We start from the raw sequence: 17,482 nt of genomic DNA, 5'->3' as shown, positions 1-17,482 counted from the left end.
CGCACTTGTCCGCGACGTACCCATTCAGTCAATGGGAGCCCATGTACGCATCGTACAACTGGCTCCCATTGACTTCTATGGGAGTCTGACCGAACCGAATCCGGCAGCATACGGCTGCATCGTACTCGCTCGGTCGGACTGCAGGCCTCCGGCTCGGTCGGAGTGCTTTCCGACCCGGATCGTTATCGGCACCATAATGTTAAAGTAAATTAAACATATACATATAAAATATAATATATATATATACTTACTTCATAATAATCATAAATAATTATTTTAATAACTTGTAAATTGTTTAAAACATTTTATAAATTATATAAATACATATATACACATATAAAAATATTATAAATAAAAATATTAAAGATATATATAATTATTTTTTAAAGCTACAATATTTTTAAAATAAATTATACACAACATTAACTAAAACAATACAGAAAAATATAGGATAGCGGGGAAAAAAAATTACTATTAGCACTCCAAAGAGTGCAACAGTAGGGAAAGTGTTGGATAGAGTAGGGGTAAAAATTACTTTTCCCACTCCAGAGAGTGCAACAGTAGGGAAAGTGTTGGATAGCGTAGGGGTAAAAATGACTATTCCCGCTCCAGAAAGTGCAACAGTAGGGAAAGTGTTGGATAGCAAAAGGGTTAAAATTACTATTCCCACTCCAGTGAGTGCAACAGTAGGGAAAGTGTTGGATAGCGTAGGGGTAAAAATTAATATTCCAACTCCAGAGAGTGCAACAGTAGGGAAAGTGTTGGATAGAGTAGGGGTAAAAATTACTTTTCCCACTCCAGAGAGTGCAACAGTAGGGAAAGTGTTGGATAGCGTAGGGGTAAAAATGACTATTCCCGCTCCAGAAAGTGCAACAGTAGGGAAAGTGTTGGATAGCAAAAGGGTTAAAATTACTATTCCCACTCCAGTGAGTGCAACAGTAGGGAAAGTGTTGAATACGTAGGGGTAACACTTACTATTCCCACTCCAGTGAGTGAAACAGTAGGGAAAGTGTTGGAAAGCGTAGAGGTACAACTTAATATTCCCACTCCAGAGAGTGCAACAGTAGGGAAAGTGTTGGATAACATAGGGGTTCTAATTGTTAATCCAACTCCAGAAAATGGAACAGTAGGGAAAGTGTTGGATAGAGTAGGGGTAAAAATTACTATTCCAACTCCAGAGAGTGCAATAGTAGGGAAAGTGTTGGATAGCTTAGGGGTACAAATTGCTATTCCCACTCCAGAGAGTGCAACAGTAGGGAAAGTGTTGGATAGCGTAGGGGTAAAAATTACTATTCTCATTCCAGAGAGTGCAACAGTAGGTAAAGTGTTGGATAGAGTAGGGGTAAAAATTACTATTCCAACTCCAGAGTGAGCAACAGTAGGGAAAGTGTTGGATAGCGTAGGGGTAAAAATTACTATTCCCACTCCAGTGATTGCAACAGTAGGGAAAGTGCTGGATAGGATAGAGGTAAAAATTACTATTCCCACTCCAGAGAGTGCAACAGTAGGGAAAGTGTTGGATAGCGTAGGGGTGATAATTGCTATGCCAACTCCAGAAAGTGCAACAGTAGGTAAAGTTTTGGATAGAGTAGGGGTAAAAATTACTATTCCAACTCCAGAGAGTGCAACAGTGGGGAAAGTGTTGGATAGCCCAGGGGTAAAAATTACTATTCCCACTACAGAGAGTGCAACAATAGGGAAAGTGTTGGATAGCGTTGGGGTTAAAAATAACATGCTTATCAATTAAATATTTTTTTAATTAAATAATGGTTTATTAATAAACAATAAATTAATTATAAATACCAATAAATTAAAATTAATAATTACTTTAATAACATTAAATTACTTTCCACCCTATTTGCCATTAAACAGACACAACCCACTCAGCATAAAATTTAACACAATTAATATAATTATCAATTCATCAATTAATAACAATTATCAATTCATAATTAACAATACATTAATTATCAATACCAATTAATATTAATAAATAATTACTTAATTATGATAAATTACTTCCCACCCTATTCCCCTATAAACACACAAACCGCCCCTGAACTAAATTAACCCAATTGATATATCTATCAATTAATTTATTTATTAATAAAAATCAATTACCAATTAATAAACATTAAATTAATTATCAATACCCAAAAAATAAATATTAATAATTAATGTATTATAATTAATTTACTTCCCACCCTATTCCCCTATAAACCCACATCCCGCTCCAATAAAAAAATAATACAATTAATATAATTAATCAATTAATAAAAAATTATTTCTAATTAATAACTATTTAAAAATAAATTAATTATCAATACCAATAGATAATAATTAATAAATATCAATTACCAATAATAATTGATTAACAATAAATTAATTATCAATACCAACGAATATTAATAAATAATTAATTAATTATAATAAATTACTTCCCACCCTATTCCCCTATAAACACACAACCCGCCCCTGAACTAAATTAACCCAATTAATATATTTATCAATTAATAAATTAATAAAAATCAATTACCAATTAATAAATAATAAATTAATTATCAATACCCAAAAAATAGATATTATTAATTAATGTATTATAATTAATTTACTTCCCACCCTATTACCCTATAAACCCACAACCCGCTCCAATAAAAAAAATACAATTAATATAATTATCAATTAATCAATTAATAAAAATTACTTACCAATTAATAATTATTTAAAAATAAATTATTATCAATACCAATAAATAAAAATTAATAATTACTTAATTACAATTACATTACTTCTCACCCTTTTCCCGTAAAAACCCACAACCCGCTACAGAACTAAAATGCAAAATGTAATTAAACATAATTAATAATTTCTAAAAATTATGAATTAATTTAGTATAATTAAATCCTTAGTCCCCTATAAACCCACAACACTCTACGGTACTAAAACGGAAAATGTACTTTAAAAAAAATGACTAACTTCTAAACAATGAATACATACATTTAAAAAAAGTACAAAACATAACAAAACATGTGGAACACATACATATAAAATACATACTAAAATACATAACACTAACATAAACATCGATATTTTGCTATTGATATTACTAATTTCGATATTAAAAAAAATGATATTTCTTACCTTCAGGTAGATATTCTGTCCCTATGATATTTAAAACTCAATATTAATGTAGGTAAAAATAAAAAACTCGTCATTTTGTCAGTGCACCGCTTGGTAGATTACTGTCTTCGTTGGCCAGTTGCATGTGGATATGTGAGAGCGTTCTGCTTTTATGGAAAATACTGGGGTGGTAGCTGCTAAAGGTTGGCAGGACTTTTCCACGATAACAGTCATTCTGTTGTGCTGTATGCCTTAAGGAGGTGAGCTATTCAGTTTTTCGCGCTTGCTTTGCTGTTGCACCTAGGGATCTTTGGTGACAGTGTGCATAATAAATGGTTTATATCATAACATAATAGATGTTTGTTAGTAGGTTATCCTGTTTGAGATGTTCTGACCTGTTGGATGACTTGATAAAAGCCATGTCATGATCTTGCATTTATGTAAATTCAGTGGGACTAGACTTTTAAAATTGGTATGACATAGGAATCTTTTTATACCTGGTCTAATTTGGTGAGATATATATATATATATATATATATATATATATATATATGTCAAGGTTGACTGCTTATATTAGACCTATCACCACCCTTTGTGGGATTTCCATGGAATGCATCTATGTCTTTTCAATGTCCTCAGTTTACCTTTGTATAAAGAAATATTCTATTTGTACAGGACTTCTTGGACAAAGAGGGAACTGAAATATGTTTGTGGCAGGCCTTTCAATAAATACTAGAATTATACTTTTTATGACATTCTATTGCACCCGCTACATACTGGGCATGACAAAAACGCATCCTAGATATACATTTTAGCATATCAAACTTGCCAATATTTCTCAGGAGAAAAACTGTCTTGTAAATACTGGAATATGTGGATGTTGCATGTTATGCCTCATTTTAGGATCAAAACTATTAACAGATGATAGCTCTCACACAATTCATCACTTACACAACGGTGTATTAAACTGGAACACTTGTAATGAAAGCTTAAGAAGGGAGATGCACAGAAGAAGGAAGTGAAAAACCTTACTGGCACGGTTTGAGCACAACTAGGGGCCGATTCCGATTCCGGCCGCAAAACGAACCGACCGACACGGACCCGGACCGAATATCGACCAACACGGACCAGCGCCGTACGACCCGTGCAGTACGATGCAACGCGTATGAATTCCAACCGACACGTACGGAATACAAGCCATACGACCGAGCCATAGGGAAAATAGTGATCCGGCCGGAAAACCTCCGAAAGTTTCACTGACCGACACGAACCCGGAATGAACCCGATCGACCCGTACCCGCGATGTACGATTAGTGCAGTACGATGCAATGCGTGTAAAACCAGACCGACACGCACGGAGACCAAGCCGCACGACCGACATGCAGAGACAACCCGGCACACAAGCAATAGAGACTGCCGCGAGTGATGCGTACCAAACACAGAAGACAGGCAGCGTGAATGAGGCAGAGAAGCCCGCACGAGACAACAGCAGTGTCCGTTTCCGTCACATGAACGTCTCCGTAATGCCTACAAAACACAAAGGAAAAAAGACAAAAAAAGGACCAAACAAGCAAAGACAAAGCCAATAAATACCCAAAAAAAAACATGGGACAAAGACACACCCACAACTCTAACTATATAAAGGACTACAATCACTACCATCATCCCTTGCAAACAGGAGACACAGCCAGCAGAAAACACCAGTACACAGCTAACACAGACATACTCACAACTCACCCATCACACAACTAACACACCATGAGCACCTCATACAAAAGCACACACGCATACACACAGCAAAACCAACACCAACCCACCATCACTTGCACCCTCACACACATATCACTCACCACCACCACCCATCACCATGCCTCCAAAGAAGAATCCAAAATTCACAGATAGTGAGTTAGAAGTACTGGTAGATGAGATCATCCGAGTAGAGTTTCATTTGTTTGGTACATTGGTTCAAAGGACCCCCATTTCACAGAAAACCAAGATGTGGGCAAGGATTGTGGACAAGGTTAATGCACAAGCACCAGCAAGGCGCACAAAGGATGACATCCAGAATAGGTGGTATGACGTGCGCAGGAGGGTCAAGAAACTCATCGAAAAAGATCACGCTCTGAATCAGTGCACTGACGGTGGCCATCCTGCCAAACCAGTCTACTTCAGGACCTGGGTGCGGGACATCCTACCACCAGAGAGCGCCCATGGCCTAACACACATCCCAGAGCCTGGTGAGTACACAAACAACATACCCAAGATTGTGTGGCAAGGGGATAGTGAAACCATGCACCCCAAGCAAATCTACACTAACAATGATAATCAGCCCAAGATGTGTATGCCAGTCAGACACACACACAATACCTGCCATCTCATAGTGACTGGAGACTGTGTCATGACATGCACCAACCTACAAACAAATAGAGCAAGCCAGTGGAACTAAGCCAAATAGACCCTGCCAGACAGTTTGTCACCACAAACACACCACCTCACAGTGCAGCTGACTGTCAGGAAGGAATAGTGGGGATGCAGGTGAAGTGAGTGTAGCCAAAAGCATGATGGGGCCTGTAGTCACAGATAATGCACACCCTCCTGATTGGCCCATCAAGACCTCTCTGAAACATGCCCACATCACAGGGAGTGGAAAATGACTGACAAGATGGCTGACACTGGGTCCTTCTGTGGGGAGCACCAGGCCCTGCTAGGGCTTGTGTGCAAATCAGAAGCAGGACGCCACTGACTGACATCCTGAAAGACAACTTGCACGCCCTACAATGGAAGCACGTTTCATGATGGGAAGGAGGACTGACAGCCCTGACCATACTACTCAGCATGGGGAGACACCCCCCTCAACACAAACTCCACACAACTCACCGGGTACAATGCATTGACACACACCTCATTGAAATATCAGCAAAAGATACCACGTACTGGGTGCTGCTGTGTGAAGCACAGGGGCTCACTTGGGACTTGTAGACAAACAAACACCAGGATTTCACAGTCAGCCATCTTGCCATTGCTGTCACACCCCCTCACAGGGAAGCAGAGTCAAGAGGGAGGAAGTATGGGCATGCTGGGAAGGGGGGTGTAGCCAAGAGTATGATGGGAGTCGCAGTCACAGACAACCTACACCCACCCACATGGCCCCAGCAAGACCAAACTGAACCATACTCGCCTCACAGGGAGTGGGAAAGGACTGACAAGATGTCTGACACTGGGCTCTGTCGTGGGGAGCACAAGGCCATGCTGGGAAATGGCCTACATCATACATCAGGACTGCACAGTCAGCCATCTTGCCATTGCTGTCACACCTCCTCACAGGGAAGCAGAGTCAAGAGGGAGGAAGTATGGGCATGCTGGGAAGTGGGGTGTAGCCAAGAGTATGATGGGAGTCGCAGTCACAGACAACCTACACCCACCCACATGGCCCAGCAAGATCAAACTGAACCATACTCGCCTCACAGGGAGTGGGAAGGGACTGACAAGATGTCTGACACTGGGCTCTGTTGTGAGGAGCACAAGGCCATGCTGGGACTTGTAGCCAAACAAACACCAGGATTTCACAGTCAGCAATCTTGCTTATGCTGTCACACCCCCTCACAGGGATGCAGTGTCAAGAGGGAGGAAGCAGGGGCATGCTGGGAAGGGGGGTGTAGCCAAGAGTATGATGGGAGTCGCAGTCACAGACAACCTACACCCACCCACATGGCCCAGCAAGATCAAACTGAACCATAATCGCCTCACAGGGAGTGGGAAGGAACTGACAAGATGTCTGACAGTGGGCTCTGTTGTGGGGAACACAAGGCCATGCTGCGAAATGGCCAACAACAATATCAAACTCTGTCTGTGACAAGCTGGGAAAACGCAGTGTACAGGCAGGCATCTGTTTGAAAAGTAGAAAATGTCATGTTTGTGAACCAACGATGCATGTAGAAACATAAATCACATTGTGTGTCTCTTCCAAACACAGGTGGTGCTGGGCACCCAGCACCAAATGACGAGGATACCCAGTCCCAGACTCTGGTGGACACTGAGCTCTCTGGTCTGACTCTCTCACTGTCCGCTTCGGATGACGACGACCAACCTGGCCCCTCCGGTGTGAGCCATCATGCAGCACCAGCAGCATCAACATCTGCCCCCTCCTGTACCCACGCCTCCAGCATCTGGACACCGACAGGGCACCCCCTCCAACACGGACAGACCAAGGACAATCAACACCCACAGCACAGGGACACAGGACCCCCCGGAAGCTACAGCCAACACCACCAGCAACACCACCCAAGGGGTTCCAGTGTGACCTGTGCGTACCGCTGCTGGTCCTGCCCGTGTGGAGAGGGGTGCTGGGAGGGTTGGGAGGCACAGGGCACACCTTGCAGAGGGGTCTGGACTGCATGATGTCCCCCAACTGGCACGCATCTTAGATGCGTACCAGGATAGCACCGGAGGATTTGGCCAGGAAGTGGGGATCCTCAAGGACATGCAACACGAGCAGGTTGCCCACCATGCCTACATAGAGGCCAAGTGGGATGACATCACTGCGGTGCATTGGGACATACTACAATGCCTCCGCCAGATCAACACCAACCTGTCCACACCCCCCTGTGTGTCCACAACATCTGTCGCAACACCATCAGCCAGCGCCACAGGGAGGGAGAAGGACTCTGGCGGAGAGTCTCCTGCACCGCAGAGGCCTGCACATGAGGATCCCCCACCCCCCCGGAAGAAGAAGGGTTGTCCGAAGAAGGACATGTGAGAGGCAGATGTCCCAGCACATCCCCCAGGGCCTCCAAACCTGTTCTGGACAATGTTCTTTGTGCGCAACCCGTTCACCTTGTCCAATCGCACACAACTCGCCCACATGACATGGAAGGTTCATGTTGGGCCAATGTATCAGATGACTGTGGACTTTACTCTGGACATTTCATCTACCAGCACTTCCAACTCCAATGTGAACTTTGGATTCCCAAACCACTGTACAGCACCCACCATCCTGTGTACTTCCCTCTCACATGTTTGTGAATAAACTCACAAGTACACCATACTTGCCTCTGTTGTGATTCCAACTTGTCATGTTCAGGGAGATGTTGATCTGCTACACAACACAGTGCATGCCAAATACTGCAACAATGTGACCAACGTAAGGTGAGTCATGGGGATGTGACACATGTGAGGGACACACACCACTATGGCAGCACAAAACATACTCACCGTGGCCATGTTACTCATCACACACAATGATGTTGACCTGAAACGCATTGGCATGCACAGACACAACACCAAGCCCACCCAGTCAGTGGTAACAAGTTCACAGGTGAGGTAAGCAGATGTCACTCAGATGTGGGAAGAAAGACAACGCACATAACAAAGCGTAGCACAGGTTCATTACTCATCAGCAACAGGTTTAATCCACACTAGTTGCACGGTAATTCTACGTGACAGTGGACACATGCTCACAATGTGTTGGAGAATGGAAGTCCAGGGATGTGTGGTACATCAGTTGATGGGAATTGTCAACTTCCACACTGGTGTTGGCTTCTGGGTGTTGGGGGTCAGTGTTGACCACACTAAAGGCAAAGTACCCAGGGAAGGAAAGTCAAGATACAGTCAAAAGCACAGAAGAACAGAAGAGAAATGCAATACACATGCACAACACGTTGCAAAACGCCTACACAAACACTAGTTAGCAGTACTACCCTATTGTGGAGTACACACCACCTGAATGGACACATCGCAGCACGCATCAAGTCAAGTGGCACACAGACACACTCAGACAGCAACAGAGCTGGCTCAACACATTCCAGGCTACCTCCATACATTCACATAACAACCCTGGAAACTCACATTCAGGTGAAGAAGTTGTTGAACGAGCTGGGAGCGGACGTCACCATCATCTTCATCATCACTGGCATCTTGGCCCAGGCTGGGATCCTACACAGGTGCCGGAGGTTGGTCGTCGTCATTGTCATCCTGGATGAGAGGCACCTCCTTCCACACCGCCATGTTGTGTAGCATGCAGCAGACAAGGATTATTTTGCACACCTCTGCAGGCTCATATGGGAGGGCCCCTACGGTCTTGTCCAGGCAGTGAAAGCGGCTTTACAGGAGTCTGAATGTCCGCTCAATCACCCTCCTGCTCCGACCATGTGCCTCATTGTACTGCATCTCGGCTGGTGTGACAGGGTTCCTGAGGGGTGTCAGCAACCATGGCATGTTGGGGTATCCAGAGTCACCTACACACACAAAAATGAACAAGTAGCTGAGTTTTGTAGGAGTGCGGAATACAACAGTGACAAACACACACAATGAGAAACAGTCAATACACACCGACAAGCCAGGCACGCTGAGCTGGCATCTGTGACATCAGCGTTGCAATGCAACTACTCCTCATAATGTAGGCATCGTGCGCAGAACCAGGGAACCGTGCAAACACATGTGTGATCGACATGTCAGCAAGACCGACCACCAGAGCATTGATTGAATGGTAGTGCTTCCTGTTACGGTATGCCTGCTCATGTGCCTGTGGTGGTATCAGGGCAACATGTGTCCCATCAATAGATCTGATGACGTTCGGCATCCCCCCCAGTGTTTAAAAGGCATCCTTAAGTTCAGGGAGTTCATCTGGGCTCGGGAACTTGATATACAGGTCGAGGAAATGCAACATCCCCTCCAAGACATCGCGTAGCACCCGACTAAACATCGTTTGCGACATACCACCAGCAGTAGCCACAGTGTACTGGAAGGTACCGGTAGCAAAGAAGTGCAGGGCTGCCATCACCTACACCTCTGGGGTCAGTGCTGTAGGGTATGTCCGGCCAGGTAGCAGATGTGGCGCCAACTGCTCTGCCAACTCCGCAATCAGTGGCCTGGTAAAGTGATACTGTCTGATGCAGTCGCGTTCCTGCATGGTTGCAATGTCTGGGAACAGATGATGGACAGCTGGTGCCCTGCAGTACAGAGATGCACAAAGGAAGATTGTCAGTACATCCACCCATGTGGCCATGACCACGATCACCATCACATGCTAGTTTATGACATTACACAATGTACTGAGGTGTGCGCTGTTGGGCATGGACACATATGTCACCTACAAGACCACCACCTCACATCTCAATTCCACATGTCCACATAAGTCCCATGTAGTGCAATGGGCCAATCATCTGGCTGTGTCACCCAACCTATATGCTGCTGCAACGTTAAAACACACACCCCAGTGACAATTGAGGCCTCATGTCTCCCAGGCATCACAGATCTTAGCCATGCAGAAACCCAGGCTCCCTGTATTGCCACATCAACACAGCAAAGGACATGGCGTAGCACGTACACACCACAAGGCAAGCATAAGTCCCACAGGTAGTGGCCACTGTGGTTCCTGCCGGCCCTACATGTACGTCTCTTAGACACACACCCCATCAAGGTTGATGCATATACCACATGGATGTGGACACTGTCACCCATTGGTAACATGTGATCAGACACATCTGAGACACAACATGCACACAGACTGTGGGTGCACATCAGTATTGTGGCCACAGGTCTCACTGTGACGTACATGCCATCACCCCCAGGACTCAGGGTGTATGTGACATGTCCTAAACATATCCAACCTGACACTGTGGCCTTGACTCATGCCCATTACTGTACAATTGCACATCACAGTGGTAATGTGCACAACACACAAAGGATTCTGCCCCCATGTACACGACCACAGCCTGCGAGTGGCTGCACAAAGTGCCAGCCAAAAAAACAGCTGTGGCCCCCCCAAACACCCAGGGAATGCAGCCTTACATGCCGTGGGACACTGTGTGGCCAATGCTATAGTGTGGCAGGTGTGCGCAGGTGTCCATGGCCAGTATATGTGTGTTGCATCCGTATAATAGTCACACTAATGAGGTCCGACACGGGGACAATGCATACGCATTGCACGGGTCATGTCCGAGCCGTGCGTACGCTTTGTCATTGAATGCAATGAGGTCCGACGCGGGTGACAATGAGTATGCATTGCACGGGTCATGTCCGAGCCGTGCTTACGCTTTGGCATTGAATGCAATGAGGTCTGACGTGGGTGACAATGCGTACGCATTGCACGGGTCATGTCCGAGCCGTGCGTACACTTTGTGATTGAATGCAATGAGGTACGACGCAGGTGACAATGCGTATGCATTGCACGGGTCATGTCCGAGCCGTGAGTACACTTTGGCATTGAATGCAATGAGGTCTGACGAGGGTGACAATGCGTACGCATTGCACGGGTCATGTCCGAGCCGTGCGTTCGCTTTGTCATTGAATGCAATGAGGTCCGACGCAGGTGACAATGCATACGCATTGCACGTGTCATGTCCGAGCCGTGCGTACGCTTTGTCATTGAATGCAATGAGGTCCGATGCGGGTGACAATGCGTACGCATTGCACGGGTCATGTCCGAGCCGTGCGTACGCTTTGGCATTGAATGCAATGAGGTCCGACGCGGGTGACTATCATGCATACGCGTCGGACAGGCATGGTCCGAGACAGGCGTATGCCTTGGCCATTGAATTGTATGGAGACGGGTGCATGTGTACATTCAAAATACGCGTTGTACAGTCAGTTGAATGAGCCGTGTGCACCCATTGGCTCTGGACTGTCATGGAGACGGATGCGGATTCAAAAGTTGTACGAGTTGGGCACTGGAAATTCAGTTGGATGCCTACAACAATGTTGCAATTTCAAGTGTTCCATGAAGGTGAAGATTTGAACGATGCAGAAGGCGTGTACGAGTCATACTTTTAAATGGATTGGCCAGATTCATAGAATGCAACCGTTTTGGACCTATCACTTGGGACACATGGCACAGAGTCTGCCTCTGCAGCACAGATATAAGGCTGGCTAGCCCCCAGGGAGCTCACTTGCCTGCACTACATGCTACTGGACCACATCCCTGCTACCACTGCTACTGTCTATGCATCCTCTGGCTCCTGCTATGGCACGTGCTCTGGAGAGGGCCCCAGCCTTCACTGAGGAGGAGAACCAGGCCCTGCTGGACGGGCTTCTTCCAGAGTACAGAAAGCTCTATGGGAAACCAGGGGAGCAGGTGAGTGTGCAGTCCACTGCCTTCCTAATTATGCATGTTGTCTGACTAGCAGTACTAGCAGTGTGTACACCAGTGGCAAGCAGTTTCAATGACTGATTTCATCCCCCAAAGTGTGTAGGTACATACAATGAATAGTTTTCCTGCTGCTAAAGTGCATTATTGCAAGCTCAAACTATTCAGGCATTGTTAACATGTCAGACATGCATATGCTTTTGCAATCCCCATGGTTGCACTACCTGTGTAATTTATTTCCCTTTGTGATGATGACATGTCTATCCAAATGTGTGCTGCAGCAATCTGGGGCATGTGTGTTAATGTACTTTTCACTTTGTCCTCCTCACAGGTTGATGCCCACCAGAAGCTGGAGATCTGGCTGACCATCGCCAGGGCTGTTCGTTCTGTGGGGGTCTACAAGCGCCGGATCCCCAACTGCCAGAAGAGGTGGCAGGACCTTCGGGGCTGGACCCGTAGGATAGCTAGAGTCCAGCTGAAGCTATCACCTCCACGCAGGAGGGGAGGACACCGGACCCTGACTCCCCACATGCTCTGGATCCTGGCGGTGGTCTTCCCAGACCTGGATAGGCAGCTGAAGGCCAGACAGCAGCAGGAAGGGGGTGATTTCATGTCTGATCTGTGTACTATGTCTGACATGCAAATAGCAGTCTTTTGTCCTGCTCACACTTCCACGTTACATAGCTCTTGTAGTCCCAAACTCAGGTCCCTCATTTGTGTGATGCACCCTCCTCATCTGTTCCACATGTGTGGCCCCTCCAATCTGTTACTTGTGTCACTAGGGCACTGTGTCCCGGCAGTCAGCTATGCTTCAGGTACTGGTCAGCATCAGTTCACATGAATCTGTTGTGCGTTTCATGGGTGGGTCAATTGTGTACACAATGCCTGAGATCTGACATGTGATCTGTGTGTGCCCTTGAGATGTGTACCAATTGCTGATCTGACTCGCAACATGTGGCTGGGGTATTCCAAACAAACCCATGCAGCAGGGGACTCCAATTTAGGGGCCTCAGGAGTATGTATAGCAAGTATGTCCCACTTGCTTAGCCACCTGACTACTGTCCAGGACCAAACACTGTTTCACTTAGTCCTGGCCAGTCATTCCCCTTCAAGGGCATTTACAAATACTCTGTAATCCCACTCCTGTGTATGAAATTGCAGATTGTGCTCAGTGACATGTGCCCTCAGGTGTCTGCCTCTGTGTCATCAGGGTGTGGCTTGCTGCTACGTACAACTGGGGTGTCCATGATTCAGAGGGTGGGCATGACATCTGCAATGTGACTGTGAGAGACAAGACCTGTGTGGCATATAGGTGTGATCATCTGACAGCGCACAATGGTGTATGCAACTGTGTCCTTCATGCAGCTGGGTTACATGCACGGCAGACTGTGATGTGTTAATGTACAGAGATTTGTGTTTGCTGACACTCATATGTCTGATTTACTTGATGTGGGGTCTTCTGGGTCCTGGATATGTTGTTTGCATGGGATGGGCAAGTGCGCTGGTCATCTGAAGAGTTGGCTTTACCCCAGAGCTAGGATTGTGAGTCAGTGCATATTGTTGTTGCCTGGATGCCCTGCCCCTGTGACAGGAGACAGTGTTGACTGACTTTCAGGGCATACCAGTGCCATGGCATTTAACTTGCTATGAGTGAGCCTGCATTGTGTTCAAGTGTGCACCATGCACCACATTATGGCATTGACCATCAGGACAGGAGTACATCATAGTGTGTGTTGCTGCCATGCATCACAAGCATGTGGAATGAGGCTGTGCCCATCCCTTCATCCGGACACCTGTACTGAGTCAGTAGCAAGAGATGTGGTGTGTGTATTGTGACATACTCCTACATGTTCACTTGCATGTACAACTGATGTGTGGATGGTGCATGTTGGCACATTGGGGTGTTAGCATCCAACATGCAACGGACATATGTGTGAAAGTCAAGGAGGTATATGTGTGCCATGGTTGATGTTGAGAATGACAATTGTCTTATCCTAAACAGTGTTGGCACTTTGAGCAGTGTTCAGCTGATGATGCCAGGGCTTGCCCTGTGATGTGATGTACTCACTGTGGTGTGTGTAGTCGGTGCAGGTGACTGATGTAGTTCTGTTACTTCCTATTCCTATCCAGATACATCCACAGCCACAGAAGGGGACAGCTCCACGGACCAGGAGGAGCCACAGAGCCTTACAGGGACAGAAGGAGAGGAGTTGGGTGGACCCAGTGGCACGGAAGGCGAGTTGAGCCACACAGAGGAGTCGTCAGCACCATTCACCCCAGCTGAGGGCCACAGCAGCTCTGAGAATGACTCCCTTGTGGAGGCGGGTGTCAACAGCCACCAAACCCCAGCTAGTGAGGCTGTCCCCGCCACCACCACCACCACCCCCCTCCCATCGGCTCCCATCTCAGAGGTCCCTGTGGGCTCCCGTGTTCGTGAGCATGTCTCCTTTGTGCCAGGCACCGCACCCCCTGCCCCTGTGTTCCCTGCTGCCCTGAGTGAGGAGTCTGTGGACTTGCTTCGACAGATCCATGTAGGACAGACGTCGATGCTGAAGGTCCTCCATGCACACACAGGTCTGTTGACACAACTGGTGTCATTCATGGAGGGCATTTCCTCGGGCATGTCTGCCCTACAGAGGACCAATCAGTCCGTGGTCTCCTCCCTGACGGCAGCAGTGTCCCTCCTCGAACAGTCCCACACCCCTCCTACCCCTGCACCACCCACGATTCCTAGCACCCTACCTGTCCCAACCACAGAAACCCCCAAACCAAGGTCTAGACATGCACACAAGCAAGCGCAGGATACTGATTCCACACTCACAGGGGCTGGTATGCTGACACACACAGCCATCCACAACCACTCCACAGTCCTCCGAGACCTCTCCCTCTCAGCCCCCTTCCCTTGCCTCACCTGCAACACCATCCCCCCAGAAGCTCTTCCTCTGTGACCTTGGCCTCTTCCCCACCGACCCTACAGATCCTGATTACAAGGGGAAGAGGAAGTCCCCACACACAGAAGGGAATGCCCCTCACACACGGACACCCTCCCCCAGGCGCAGTCACACCGAGACGCCCACCCGCAAGTCCCCCCGGTGCCAGAACAGCAAGACCCCCCTGCCACCACGCAGCTCCAAGGCAAAGTCTCCGTCCTCCATCCCCCAGGCTACCACTCCAGAGGTTCCCCCACCACTCCCTGCCCTGGGTTCCCCCACACACAGATGCACCATCCCAAAAATGCTAAGGCCACCCCCCCTAGCACTTGCTCCTCCACACCTGTTCAGACAGTTGGTGCCACTGATGTGGGGACCATGTCCCCCCCCGCCCTGCCAACCTCACCTGACCCCCATTCTGCTCCCATGGATGTAGACACTGCTTTGGAGTCCATGACCACCCCGTCTGACTTGGGCACTGCAGTGGTGAGCCAATCCACTCCATCTGACCTGCCCACTGGAGTTGTGCCGGCACCCACCCCATCTGACTTGCGCCCCACAGTTGTGACAGCACCCACCACTTCAGTCAGCTCCACTGTTATGTTATGTTATGTTATGTTATGTTATTTATTCATTTCTATAGCGCACGGCTACTCAAAAAGAGTGTCCCGGCGCTTTAATGGAGAAAGAGATAATACTGCAACATAAAAAACATAACACCAAATAGAACTAACAGAAGAATGGGCCAAAGATTCACGGAGAACCAGCTACTGAGAAAACAACCAGGTTTTAAGGCCTTTCCTAAAAGCTAATAGGCTGCTGGCTCCCCGCAGGGCCAGTGGTAAAGAGTTCCACAGCTGAGAAGCCAGCAATCCAAACGAGCGGCCTCCGAGGCGCGCTTTCTTGACCCGGGGGACGACAGCAAAATGCAGGGCTTCCGACCTCAGAGACCTGGTTGGATGGTAAAAAACCAGTCTCTTTTGGAGGTACTTGGCTCCCTCCTTGTGAAGAGCTTTATAGGCCAAGGTCAGCGCCTTAAAAGCGATCCTCTTACGAATAGGAAGCCAGTGTAAAGTTGCCAGCAGGCCCGAGGCCCTGGATCGCCTGCTAAGGCCAAAGATTGCCCTTGCAGCGGCATTCTGTACCACTTGAAGCCGCTGCAACAAGTACTCTGGAAGGCCCAGGTAGAGAGCGTTGGAATAATCCAACCTGGACCCAATCAGAGCCTGGACAGTCAGCGTCCTGTGTTCCATGGATAACAGAGGAAGAAACCTCCGCAGCATCCTGAGGACGCCAAAGCAAATGCCCGACACCCCCAGGATCTGGGATTTCAAGGTAAGCCTGTTATCCATCTTCACCCCCAGATTCTTAGCAACCTGAGAGGAACAGGACGGAGGGAACATATCCCGTGGCCACCAGGCCTGCCAGTCTGGTTCTGTATCACACCCAAAGAAAAGTACTTCGGACTTGTCGGAATTGCACTTAAGGCTGTTTAGATGGAACCAATGAAAAACAGCCCCAAGGCAATCCCGAATGCTCTCCCCATCAAAGTCGCCTCCTCTCTTACAAGAGAAGAGGAGCTGGGTGTCGTCCGCATAGGATACGATCTGGGCACCATGCGACTCCACCAACGCCGCCAATGGGGTCATAATGATGTTAAAGAGGGTCGGGCTTAAAATAGAGCCCTGAGGGACCCCGACTCCCAGAGGCGGCATCACGGCGGAATCCGGCGGGGCCCAGATCGACTGCCGGCGGCCGGCTAGAAAAGAAGAAAACCAGTCGAACACCGTCCCCCGCAGGCCTATCTCGAAAAGTCTAGCGAGAAGACCAACATGGGGAACGGTGTCGAATGCCGCCGACAGATCTAACATCACCAGCATGACTTTGCCCCCGGAGTCCAGAACCCCTTTAATGGTTTCCGAGACCTCCAGGAGCGCAGTCTCAGTACTGTGATGGGGACGAAAGCCCGATTGGGTGGCGTGCAGGATCCCATTAGATTCAACAAAGTTGGAAAGCACGCCATGGACGTGCTTTTCCAGCATCTTCGTAAGGGCCGGCAGCAAAGAGATGGGCCTATAATTAACCGGGGCCTTCGGATCCAAACCAGATTTTTTGAGCAATGGAATCACCATCGCCTGCTTCCAGGACTGCGGGACGACACCAAGCCTCAGTGAAAGATTTAAAAGCGGATTGGCCAACGGGTTGATCACCTCCGCCACTTTCGCCAAAAATTTAGCAGGGCATGGGTCAAGAGGAGAACCCGATTTTAAATTGCCCATAAGAGCCAGGGAGTCCGGAGCAGAGATGGAGGGAAACACACTCAACGTCGCCCCTGGCCCGGCCTGTGGCA

The sequence above is a fragment of the Triturus cristatus genome, chromosome 3_2 (assembly GCF_964204655.1).
Source record: "Triturus cristatus chromosome 3_2, aTriCri1.1, whole genome shotgun sequence".
Lineage (NCBI taxonomy): Eukaryota > Metazoa > Chordata > Amphibia > Caudata > Salamandridae > Triturus > Triturus cristatus.
Note: the sequence above shows the minus strand (reverse complement) of the source record.